Genomic DNA, 11,950 nt, shown 5'->3' with positions numbered 1-11,950 from the left:
TTCCTGAGTCTTTTTATCCTACCCCAATCTCTCTGCTGACCTCTAATCTCACATATCCAACTCCTTCTCAGTAATCTCGAACTAGCTGTTCAGTATGTAAACAAATATCTTAAACTCAACATGAACAAAACCGAACTCATTATATTTCCTCCTAAACCCTCCCCACGCCATTCTATCTTCCCTCTTACTATAGGGGAACACCATACTCCCAGTCCTTCAGGCTCACAACCCAGGAGCCATTCTGGCTTCTTCACTATTTCTCACCTCCCAAACCCAAGCTATTGCCAGCATCTGGAGCTTTTCACCTTCTTTCCTCTGATTCTGCCACCTTTCAAGTACAGTACCTCATATCTGAACTATTGAAATAGCCTATTACTAGATCTACCCATCTCTATTCATTCAGATCCATCCTCCATTCAGCCATTTACTGATTTTCCTAAACTGCCCATCTGACCAGGATCAAATATAAAATTCTCCCTTTGACAGGCAAAGACTTTCAAAATGCAGCCCCTTCCTACCTTTCCAGGCTTTTTTCCTAGTCTTCTTATAGCTTATTTTATATCCTCCAGGGACATTGGCCTCCTAGTTGTTCCGTGAACAAGACACTCCAAATGTTGGCTCTGGGCATTTTCTCTGACAATCCCCAAACCTGGAATGCTCTTCATCCTTATCTCTACCTCTTGACTTATCCTTATCTCCACCTCCTTCAAGTCCCAGCTAAAATCCCATCTTCCACAGAAAGTTTTCCCCAGTCCCTCTTAAATCTACTACTGCCTTCCCTCTGTTAATTATTTCCTATCATTCCTATTTATATTTTTGCTTGTATACATGTTTGTTTATTCTCTTTCCCATTAGCTTGTGAGCTCCTAGAGAACAGGAACTATCTTTTGCCTCTTTTTGTATCCCCCAGCACTTAGCACAGTGTCTGATGCAGAATAGTCAATTAATAATTATTTATTGATTGATTAGCAATAATATTAGCCAACATTTTAATAACACTTCAAGGTTTACAAAGCATTTTACATGTTTTCTCAATTGTTCCTCAAAATACTTCTATGAGGTAGAATTATTCCCACTTTATTATTCCTACTTTATAGATTATAATAATAATAATAATAATAACAGTAAAATACTGAGAATACAATTACTAATAATAGCTAGCATTTTTGCAATGTGTGCCAGATACTGTGCTAAACATTTTCGAGTTATTATCTTATTTGGGAGGTAAGTGACATTGCTATCCTCATTTTACAGATGAGGAAATTGAAGCACAGAGAGGTTCACAGAGGGTCACTCAGCAGGAAGTGTCTAAGATCACATTTGAACTCAGGTCTTCCTAACTTCAGATATCATATAGAAGTTGCTGTCCTATCTTCATCTCCTCTGAGCCTCAGTTCCCTCTTCTGTAAAATGGTAGCTAGACTAGATGACCTATTTCACTTTTGATATCCTATGGTTCTGGGAAATGAGACACAGAGTTTTCTTCCTCCTATCCAAGAGGTGATATTTTTTCTCCAATGCCCAAAACAAAAGTGACCTTAATGTCAGAATACATTTATTGAACTCGACCTGTTTGTTAACTGGATTGACTTCAACCAGCAGTACAGACTGAGCCGTAATTATGAGAAAACAATCAGATCTCTATTTGAGTTCACACCCTACCCGTTTTACCACTTTTTTGTGTTATAGCAGAACTAGTTCAGCAACTTCGGCTTGGCTTTCCCTCCTTTCTGCTTCTGAAACACAAACCAGTATAGCAAGTTTGGTCAAAAATTATGGCTTATTGTCTGTGCAAGTTCACACACTGCTCCTTTATAGCTCTCCTGTGTACCAGGAGAGCATTTCTTGACTCAAAGGTAGAGGCCGGGACCGGGCCAGGAGAAGACCAGAGGGGCAGAGCCATGATGTAAGTACCAGGGGCCTGTCCCTAGCCCTGATGCTCTAGAAGTCAGTAATGTCTATGAAAAAAAGAAAGAAAGAAGCATGGACTTCAGTGTGTAACGTTGGGGAGGAAGAGCGAGGGAGCTGAATCTCGGGAGCCAAGTTCCTCCAGTGTATGAGGTAGCTGAGGTCCAGGTTCTGTCCTTGATGTGGCAAGGGACTATCTCTGTTGTTCAGTAGGGCTCTGAGGTCTCTCTCCTCCCTGAATGGGTTCTCTGCCTTTTAATCCAAGCCTGAAATTCCAAAACATTTCTCTAGTTGCTCAGTTGGCAGGGACGGGCTTGGTTTCCCCTACAAAGTCACAGCTGCCCATAAAAGTAATTTCTTACTCTTCCCCCTACCCCTTGCAAGAAAGGACCAGAATGTCTGGAGCTTACCCCAGTTGCTTCAGCTGGAAAGGAATGAATAAAACTATTGCCTTAAATACGACTGGAAGAAGGAATAGAGTCCACTCTAAGCAAGACCACTAAGCTGATGGGAGACTCCAAGTGAAAGGACTCAAGAAAACAGGATGTCTGCCTGGTTTCTCTTGAGAAAAGTCATTTGGATGGAACCTCAATCCTTTTTTTTTTTTCCATTCCCCTTCTAACCCCAGTCTGGGAGTAGGGAATATGGAGAAGATAGCATGAAGGGCATATTGGTCTGTGGGGTGAGAGCTCAGTTATGCAAAAGGTGATATGTCCCCAAATCCCTTAATTAGCAGAATTTGGGGGTGAGAGAGGAACTATAGGGACTGGATGTGGGAGGAAGAAAATGTCTCCTTCCCCAATTCCACCCCTCCCCCATTATTCCCTTTCAGGGGCATAATAGCTACTATGGTTCTGAGCTGGAAATAACTCTATGAAGTAAGATATCCTTTGCATTTCTACCTTTACCCCATTTAGAGATATGGACTCCATACTCAGCACCAGTGAATTCATTGTTTTCCTGCAAAGACAGCCCCCACCAAACTGGCCCTTGTCTCCACCCAGCCCCCAACGCTCCTGTCAGGTCATTCTTTGTGCTGCACCCCAAAGGCAGTTGTTTGACTTCAGCCTGGCTCAGGAGTCAGGTTGCAGTGGATTCTGTTACCTGAGCTGCAGGGGACAGGAGAGCAAGTTGACATCTTACATCTTAGGCTCTGCCTCAATCCTGTAATATTTTTATGTGTGTGCACATACATATATGTGTGTGTACATACATATATGTGTGTGCCAGCCTATACTGTGCATATCTATAAGTAAAGGCATGCATATGAATGCTCCCAAGCTTGCATATTGTACCAACAGGTGTGCATGTGCATAAGTGGGCACAGACCACCACTGGCATGCGAGGTCAAGACTGTTCATGCACACACATGTCAGTATCTACAGGTGTGTCTATGTGGAAGTTTGTATCGGCATGCTTGTATGTGTGCATAGGAATGTGTGTGTGTTCAATCATTTGCATTTGTGTGCTTGCATTGCAACATGTGAATTGTTTATGTTCAATCATAATTCACATTTCTGCAGGATGTCAGTGTTTAGAAAGTTCTTTCCTCAAACTAAACCCCGAGAAGAAGGTATGACACGCAAGCATCACCATCCCTATTTTTGCAGATAAGGAAACTAAGGTTCAGTTAAGGTTGTTGGGAGGAAAAAGAAATCTTAAGAGGGGAAGAGAAAAGGATAACAAATTGAGTGTTGATTCATCTGAGTCAAGAGTGACAGCAGGATAGCCATGTAGAGAGGTAATAAACATGAATGAATGAATGAATGAATGAATGAATGAATAAAACAAGTATATTTTTTTTGGCAAGGCAATAGTGTTAAGTGACTTGGCCAAAGTAACACAGCTAAGTAAATATTAAGTGTCTGAGGTGGCATTTGAACTTAGGTCCTCCTGATGCCAGGGTTGGTGTTCTATCCACTGCACCACCCAGAAACAAGTATTTTCTAAGCACTTGCCAGGTATCAGACTATGTGCTAGTCTTTACAAATATTATCTAATTTGGTCTTCACAACAACTCTGGGAGGAAGATATTATTATTATCTCCATTTAACAGCTATGGAAACTGAATCAGATAGAAGTTAAATGACTTCATCAGCTAGAAAAAGCTAGAAAGTGTCTCAGACCAGATTTGAATTCAGTTCTTCCTGACTTCAGGTTCAATGCTCTATCTTTTGTTGTTGCTGTTCTTATGGAGTCATTTTTTAATTGTATAGACCCTTTAAGATCCCAAGTGGAGTTTTCTTAACCAAGACTAGAGTGGTTTGTCATTTCCTTCTCCAGCTCATTTTACAGCTGAAGAAACTGAGGCAAACAGTGTCAAGCGACTTGCCCAGGGTCACATACCTAATAAATATCTGAGACTTGTTTTAAGTCAGGAAGATCACTCTTTCTGTCTCCTGGCTGGCACTCTATCCACTCTGCCACCCATCATTTGAAATGATGGACATATATTCATATGTAGATTTAGTGCCAGAAGGAATGTCAAAAAGTCACATCTAATTTAACTTCTTCATTTTACAGTTGAGAAAACTGAAGACTAGAGCAGGGGAAGTTACTTGTCCAAGGTGACACAGGTAGTAAATGCCAGAGCCAAAATTCCAACTCAGATTCTCTGACTGCAGTTCTCTTTCCACTCTACCAGGCTGCTTCCCTTCTTCAATTCCTCTGGCCTTTGGCTCCATCATACAATTAGCACCTTATTACTTTCTGTCTAGTCTTTGAATAATGTCAGTGCCATACAATTGAACACCTTATCACACTGTCCTATATCCTTCACTAATTGTTCGCATGGCTTTGAGACTTGTCTGTCTAAAAAGACTGCAAATTCCCCAAGGGTAAGGATTGAGCTTTTTCCTTCTCCTGTCAACCTCTCATTGCCCAGCAAAGGACCAATCACTGATTCTTGGACCAAGTTAGAATAGATGAAGGGTAGCACTAAGGTGAGATCTCTTAACCTTGATACAGGCCATTTTCATCCTAAGAGTACAATGCTAAAAGAGATACTCCTTACCAGAAGTAAGAGTAATCATATTTGTCCTTCATTCTTGAAGAAGCCCATGAATCAGAGAGGTGATGCCATGGCAAATGCATGAACTGAATTTGAGTGAGGAAGAGCTGTGCTATGTCACCAGCTTCACTTACACCTTCAGATCCATCTGGGTCCAGTGGTCAGATATATAGCAGGACTACTGGAAATGGCCCTGGATGCAAGACAATCAGTGTTAAATGACTTGCCCAGGGTCACACAGTTAGTTAGTGTCAAGTGTCTGAGGTCAGATTTGAACTCTCATCCTTCTGACTCCAGGGCCAGTTCTCTATACACAGCACTATCTAGCTGTCCTTTACCAGAAGTACTCAATCTTTGGTGGAAAAGAGAGACAGAGAGAAACAGAGGGAGAGAGAGAGAGAGAGAGAGAGAGAGAGAGAGAGAGAGAGAGAGACATAGAGAATAGCAGAGGGGAGAAATAGGAAGAGAAAAGGAAGGAGGAGGAGGGGGAGGAGGAAGAGAAGGAGGAGGAGGAGGAAAAGAAGAAGAAGAAGAAGAAGAAGAAGAAGAAGAAGAAGAAGAAGAAGAAGAAGAAGAAATAATGAGAGAAGAGAAAAGAGAGAGAGGAAAGGAGAAAGGAGAGATTTGGAGAGAAAGAAATTTTTTAAAAAAGGAAAGTGGGAGAAAGAAAATACAGACAATCTGACTGAATTCACTGACTTGTTCTCTACTTGCTTCAGGACAGTAGAGAACAGAAAAACTTGTATTGGCCTTCCAGTCTCTAGTTTAGGTAAAATATCATAACTAAGGGCCAGGGCAAGAAAGGGTGATATAACTGGAAACACCCATTAGAAACCTCTCTTCTTCCTAAGCAAATACAGACTCTAACAGGCAAATACAGGGCCCTATTGAGAGGCCCATTGGAACACTTCACACACATAAGGATCCAAATACAGTGAAGGGCTTTGTAGGGCCAGGATACTGCTGCTATTGTCTATTCTCAGACAGGCTTCATGCTGATTTATCTAACAAACAGAGCCTCCCTGGTGCAAAAGTGATGAAGCTTTTCAGTACTTTCCCTTTCACTAAATATGTTGAACATACTGGGTAGAGAAACTAAGAAGCAGATTTCTAGGGTCTGTCCTTGACTAATCTGTTAATTAGGCATGTTTTTACCAAAAAAAATAACCTAATAACTTTGTTACAAAAAATTCTAAGGTACCATCCAAACCCTTTCTTCATGTGAGAACATTAATGTATTGAAATAAGTCACAACCACTTCGAAGCCTTCTGTAATGTGATATTGTAAGCCCCTAGTAACTCCTGTCCCGAATCTTCCAAGCACCCCCAAGTCTTGGAGGGCAAGTACTGAACTTCCTAAAAGAAAAAGAGGAGAAGCCTATAGAATAAATTTTAAAAAACTAAACTGATGGGAATAATGTAAGAGCATTAGAAATTATGCCATTCAAAGAACTTTACAAGCTATAAAAAGTTACTTAAATGTAGGCTATTATTGTTGCTATTGCTTGTCTCCAAATATTTGAAAGGCTGTCATAAGGAAGAGAGATAAAGCTTCTTTTGGTCCTAAAGAATAGAAATAGGGGCAATAGATAAAAACTTCAGGGGGACAGATTTGGAATATAGAAGAGAAAAATGTCCTAATAATTATAGCTGTCCAAAAGTGGAATGATTTACCTCTAACAATATCTTAGAAAGTCCCTCATCAGTAGAAGTCTTTAAGTAGAAACTTTAAAGAGAGATTTCTGCTCAGATATGAGTCATATTGCATGTCGACTGGGATCCTTCTATCTCTGAGATACTATGATACCTTTTTTTTAGGTTTTTTTTGGTTGTTGTTGTTTTTGCAAGGCAAATGGGGTTAAAGTGGCTTGCCCAAGGCCACATAGCTAGGTAATAATTAAGTGTCTGAGACCAGATTTGAACCCAGGTACTCCTGACTCCAGGGCCGGTGCTTTATCCACTGTGCCACCTAGCTGCCCTGATACTATGATATCTTTAGGGAAGAGATATTAAATAAGATGACAGTTCCATGAAATAAGGCCCTGGCTCATAATTCACATGCTCCTACAAGAATGAAAAAATTTAGGAGATCCCAAGCAGCCCAATGGAGCAGAAGTCAAACTACAAAGGACCCACATCATAAAAGAAATGGAGAAAAACATCAGGAAGAGTATGGATGAAAAGGATACAAAGCATTGTAGGTCATCGAAGGGAAGGGAAAGAGAAGGAAACAACCATATTGTGTGTCATACTGATACTGTGTGTCAGATTCTTCACTAAGTATTGTGAAGATTTATCAATTGATCTTTACAACTAGAAGATATGTACTTTTATCATACTCATTTTATGGTTGAGAAAACTGAAAAAGGGATTTAAATGACTTGCCCAGGATCACACAGAGTTAGAAAGTATCAGAGATTGGATATGAACTCAGATCTTCTATCATTAGCTGCATTATATTTGTTTTTTGAGATTCTGTCCTTTCTGGAGCTAACCTAGAAGTCTGAGATAGGAAAGAGATTGCTAGAGACAATCCTAAATTGGAAAAGAAGGTAGAACAAGGAATTATTCAAGAGTCAGGGACAAATAGTTGACAATGAATGAATCCTATGGGTCCTTTCTTTAGGCCATCCAGGAAAATGGCCTTCTACGGGTGGGCCTGCCTGGCTCCGAAAGTGGATCATCCTACCTTTGTCTGATATCTTGGTGTCCCTGAAACCAAAAAAATCTTTCTTTTGTGAAGGAAGGGTAAAAAAAAATTTCTAAAATCCTCCCACTAAGTCTTCAGTAACCCAGGATGCAGGTGAATTTTTCATAAAAGATTAAACTGCTCCAGGCTCCAGGAACGGGACTAAAAGCAGCCAATGAGAGATGAGTCTCCAGATATCTGTGGGCTGGCTTTGCATGAACTCCCAGCCAGCTTGGGCTAGGGCAGACCGGTGGGGCAGGAGGTTTGCAGGAATGCCCACTAAGCTGAGGATCCTGTTGCCTGAGGAGGCTGTGCTGGGGATGATCCACCACCCCCACCACCTTCTACAACATTCCACAAGCCCCAGCACACACCTTTCCCCAGAGCAGAGGCAGCTGGGAAATGGGGGGTTTAAAAGAACCCAAAGAACACAGAGCAAAACAATAGTGGGCAGAGGAGGAAGAGGAGGAAGAGGAGGAAGGGGAGGAGAAGGGAGGAGGGGAGAAGGAGCAGGAGGAGGAGGAGGGGAAAAGGAGGAGGATGAAGAGAGGAGGAGGAGGAGGAGGAGGAGGAGGAGGAGGAGGAGGAGGAGGAGGAGGAGGAGGAGGAGGAGGAGGATTCCAGAATAGAACCTGAAGGGCAGGAAATCTGAAACCAAGACCTAGCTCAGGTAACTGAGCTGGGAGGCTCTAAAACTCCCAGTCCCCCATTGGCTTCCATGGTTGATGAGCCTACAAAGGAACAGGATGGGTTACAATCTCTGACCAACCTCATGGTGAAATGCCCAGCTTCTAAAGCAGCTTTTAGTCTCCCTTTCCTACAGTTGGAAAATCTCTGGGGTAGTAGGAAGGAATGAAGAGGCCAAAGGTCACACTTTTTAGAATCTCAACATGTTACAGCTAGAAGGGACTCAGAGATCTAACCCTAATCTCTTATATAACAAATTTGTTCATTCATTCATTCACTGCCAAATTCAGATCCTAAATTCAATACACAGATTGAGGCTCTTACTTTCATAAACCCAAAGGATTAGTTCAAATCTGGCCTCAGGCACTTGATACTTATTAGCTATATGACCTTGGGCAAGTCATTTAACCCTATTGCATCACAAAACTCAAAATAATAACAATAATAATAATAAATAAACACAAAGGATTGAAAACTGGAAGGGACTTTGAAGGTGATCTAATCCATAGCAATCATTTATGAATGAGGACACTGAAAGCCAAGTTGAAAAAGGACTTTTCCAAGATTTTACAGGCAGCAAAGTGGTATTTGAACCCAGAATTCCAATCCTAGTCTTGCACATATATCCAACTCATTTTTCAGGGAGCTCACAGACTAGTAGGAAGTAGCATGGAGACAACTCCAACATAAGATGTAACATTCAGGGTCATATATTTCTTTTTACCCAAGTTTCTATTAGGGTTTAAATGAAAAGGGAGACTTTATTTTTTTTTAGGTTTTTGCAAGGCAAATAGGGTTAAGTGGCTTGCCCAAGGCCACACAGCTAGGTAATTATTAAGTGTCTGAGACCGGATTTGAACCCAGGTACTTCTGACTCCAGGGCCAGTGCTTTATCCACTGTGCCACCTAGCTGCCCCAAAAAGGGAAACTTTAGAGAAGACTTCATCAGAGAAAACATAAGTTCCTAGGGAGATGGTGCTAAGGGTAGAGTATGAGGCTGGGAGTCAGGATGATTCATCTTCCTAAGTTCAAATCTAGCCACTTACTAATTGTGTGATCTTGGGCAAGTCACTTAACTCTGCCTCAGTTTCCTCATCTGTAAAATAAACTGGAGAAGGAAATGGAAAACTACTTCAATGCCCTTGCAAAGAAAACTCCCAATGAGGACATAAAGAGTAGGATACAACTGAAATAACTGAACAATAACAGGCCTGAATAGATAATTGTTGACTGACTAACTAGAATCCAAGTCTCCTGACTCCATAGTTCTTCTCATGACACCATACTTGCCAACCCTGTCTTTCCCAGACCACCAGCAGGAGTCTGGAGAATAGAAATTCTGGAGATCAAGATGTTTTCCTTGTTTACATTCAAATAGCTCTGCAAGCTTCTCTCTATTTAGATGAGTGTTCACAGGGGTTTCCTTGAACCTAAGAAAGGTTTCATATCCTAAAAGTCCAGGGTAATACATAGTAATAATGTTTGCAACACATGGGAGTCAGGGAAAGGAATCAGCCCTAACTTAGACAATATCCCCCAGGCCCTCTAGACACTGTCTCCTGGAGCATAGATCAACACCTTCCAGGGCTGGGGTGGAAGAGTGCAGAAAAGAAAGGAATGGGGGAGTCAGTGAAAAACCAAGATAAGCCAGCACTGCTACTCACCAAAGCTGGGTTTTTAAAAGACACATCTCCTCCTCTGCTTGGGATTATTCTGTCCAGTCGGGGGGGGGGGGGGGGAAGGGCCTGAACCTTGGCTAGATCCAGACCAGTTCCATAAATTAAATATACACTGTATATATATAAACACCTCTAAGCACTAGAATTCTTATAAAGAAATATACCACGCAGTGTTAGAACATCCTTCAAACTCCTCATTTTTACAAAGGAAGAGCCTGAGACCCAGAGAAGAAATTCCTTTTCTATTAGTTATTTTTTCAATTATATGTAGAGATTGTTTTTCAACATTCATTTCTGTAAAATTTTCTCCCTCCCTCCCTCACTCTCCTATGTCTCCTTCCAAGACAACAAGCAATCTGATAGTTTTACATGCACAATCATGTTAAATAATTTACACCAGAAAATTACTTTTCCAAGGTCACACAGCCAGAAAAATAACCTGGCAAAGATCAGAAATTAAATATTTCAGTGTTTTTTCTAATTAGTTGAGAGCTTTGAGGGCCCAGAAAAACACATATATATAAATCCTTTTGCCCATTTTAAAAGCTCCAGCCCCAAGGCTAGACCCCACCCCCACCCCGCCTTAAGTAGCTCATGGATATGGCCACACCAGTTATACCCTCAGCAAGGCCTCAGATCCTGTAAAGCTGATGGGAACATGCCTGGAGAGGAAAAACCCGCCAAGCTCTGCCAAACTGGTTGGGCTGTTCCATGAGCAGGAGGACGGAAAGGGCGTGGGTTGGGTTTGTTGTTTTTTTTCTTAATGACTTGAGTTCATTCAACCCATAACTAATATACATCTTTCTATAAAGCAAATAGTGCTGAAATGGAGACTTTGCCCCCGGCACCAACTAAACTTGGACTTAAGGGAGATGTTTCTGTGGATACCCAGGGGACAGGCAGGGACACTGGGTGACTCACCTTGGGATTTTTGCAGAAGTAAAAGTAGCAAGGGCCTGAACAACCCCCATATAGGAGATAAACTATGCATCCCACCTCATTACATTTTTTTTCTCAGTTAGATGTTTAAACAAATTTGTATTCTCTGGCCCACTATCCTGGCTCTGCCCTAACCACTTGCATGACCTTCGACAAATCATTCAGCTATTCTGAGCCTTAATTTCCTTATCCATAAAATCAGGGGGTTGGATTTAGATAGCTCCAAGAGCTCTTTCAATTTGATTTGATTGAGAGGCCAATTTCTTGCCACTAGACCTTTGCTTAAAATGCACCCTCTCCAGGGATACATTAGTAAATGTTTAACAAGTGGCTTTCCAGGAAAAAAAAAAGTATTACGACAGAACAAGTTTTAAATTTGATCTTCATTGTTAACATTTTCCTCATAGTTTCCTAAGTCTAGACAATTAACAAAATAGTAATTCTAGTCTTGATCAGTCAGTGCAGAAACTTAAACAAGAGGAGATGGTCCCAACATACCCCTAATACATCTCTGTAATCTTCATAGTAAAGAACAAAAAAGGACAACATGACAGACTGCTCAGTGTACTAGTCTTTAGAGTGAGAGTGATGGGTTCAAATTCTGCCTTTGTTATCTATTAGCTCTGTGACCATAGGCAAGTCTCAGTTAGGTAACTCGAATGAAAAAATGAAAACAACTGAACAACAATAAGAATAACAGGAGTGGCTAGGTGGCGAAATGGATAGAGCACTGGCCTTGGAGTCAGGAGTACCTGGCTTCAAATCCAGCCTCAGACACTTAATAATTACCTAGCTGTGTGGCTTTGGCAAGCCACTTAACCCCATTGTCTTGCAAAAACTAAAATAAATAAATAAATAAATGCCAATAACAACCTTTGACTGAATCCATTCTTCTTTTCTCTGGACCACACTCCACTGGATCATACTGGTGTTCAGTGATGCCATATTCAAAGAAGTAGAAACAGCAGCATATACTGGTTTAAAGACTACATGACTTAGAATCAGAAGTTTTGTATTCTAATCCTGACTTTGATCCTT

At 41.1% G+C, this 11,950-nt stretch overlaps 1 protein-coding gene across 2 annotated transcripts in view; it reads left to right on the top strand.

Annotated features, from left to right (window-relative positions):
• The first annotated feature begins 1,778 nt into the window (after positions 1-1,778).
• RBBP8NL (RBBP8 N-terminal like) overlaps positions 1,779-11,950 on the top strand; it is a 75,688-nt gene continuing 65,516 nt past the window's right edge. For both annotated transcript variants that reach the window (XM_074210422.1, XM_074210420.1), the window contains exon 1: positions 1,779-1,906. The gene's annotated coding sequence lies outside the window, so the exon portion shown is untranslated. The remainder of the gene's footprint in view (positions 1,907-11,950) is intronic.

The sequence above is a fragment of the Macrotis lagotis genome, chromosome 1 (assembly GCF_037893015.1).
Source record: "Macrotis lagotis isolate mMagLag1 chromosome 1, bilby.v1.9.chrom.fasta, whole genome shotgun sequence".
Lineage (NCBI taxonomy): Eukaryota > Metazoa > Chordata > Mammalia > Peramelemorphia > Peramelidae > Macrotis > Macrotis lagotis.
The sequence above is the reverse complement of the archived record's forward strand: the minus strand, read 5'-3'. Positions and strand labels throughout refer to the sequence as shown.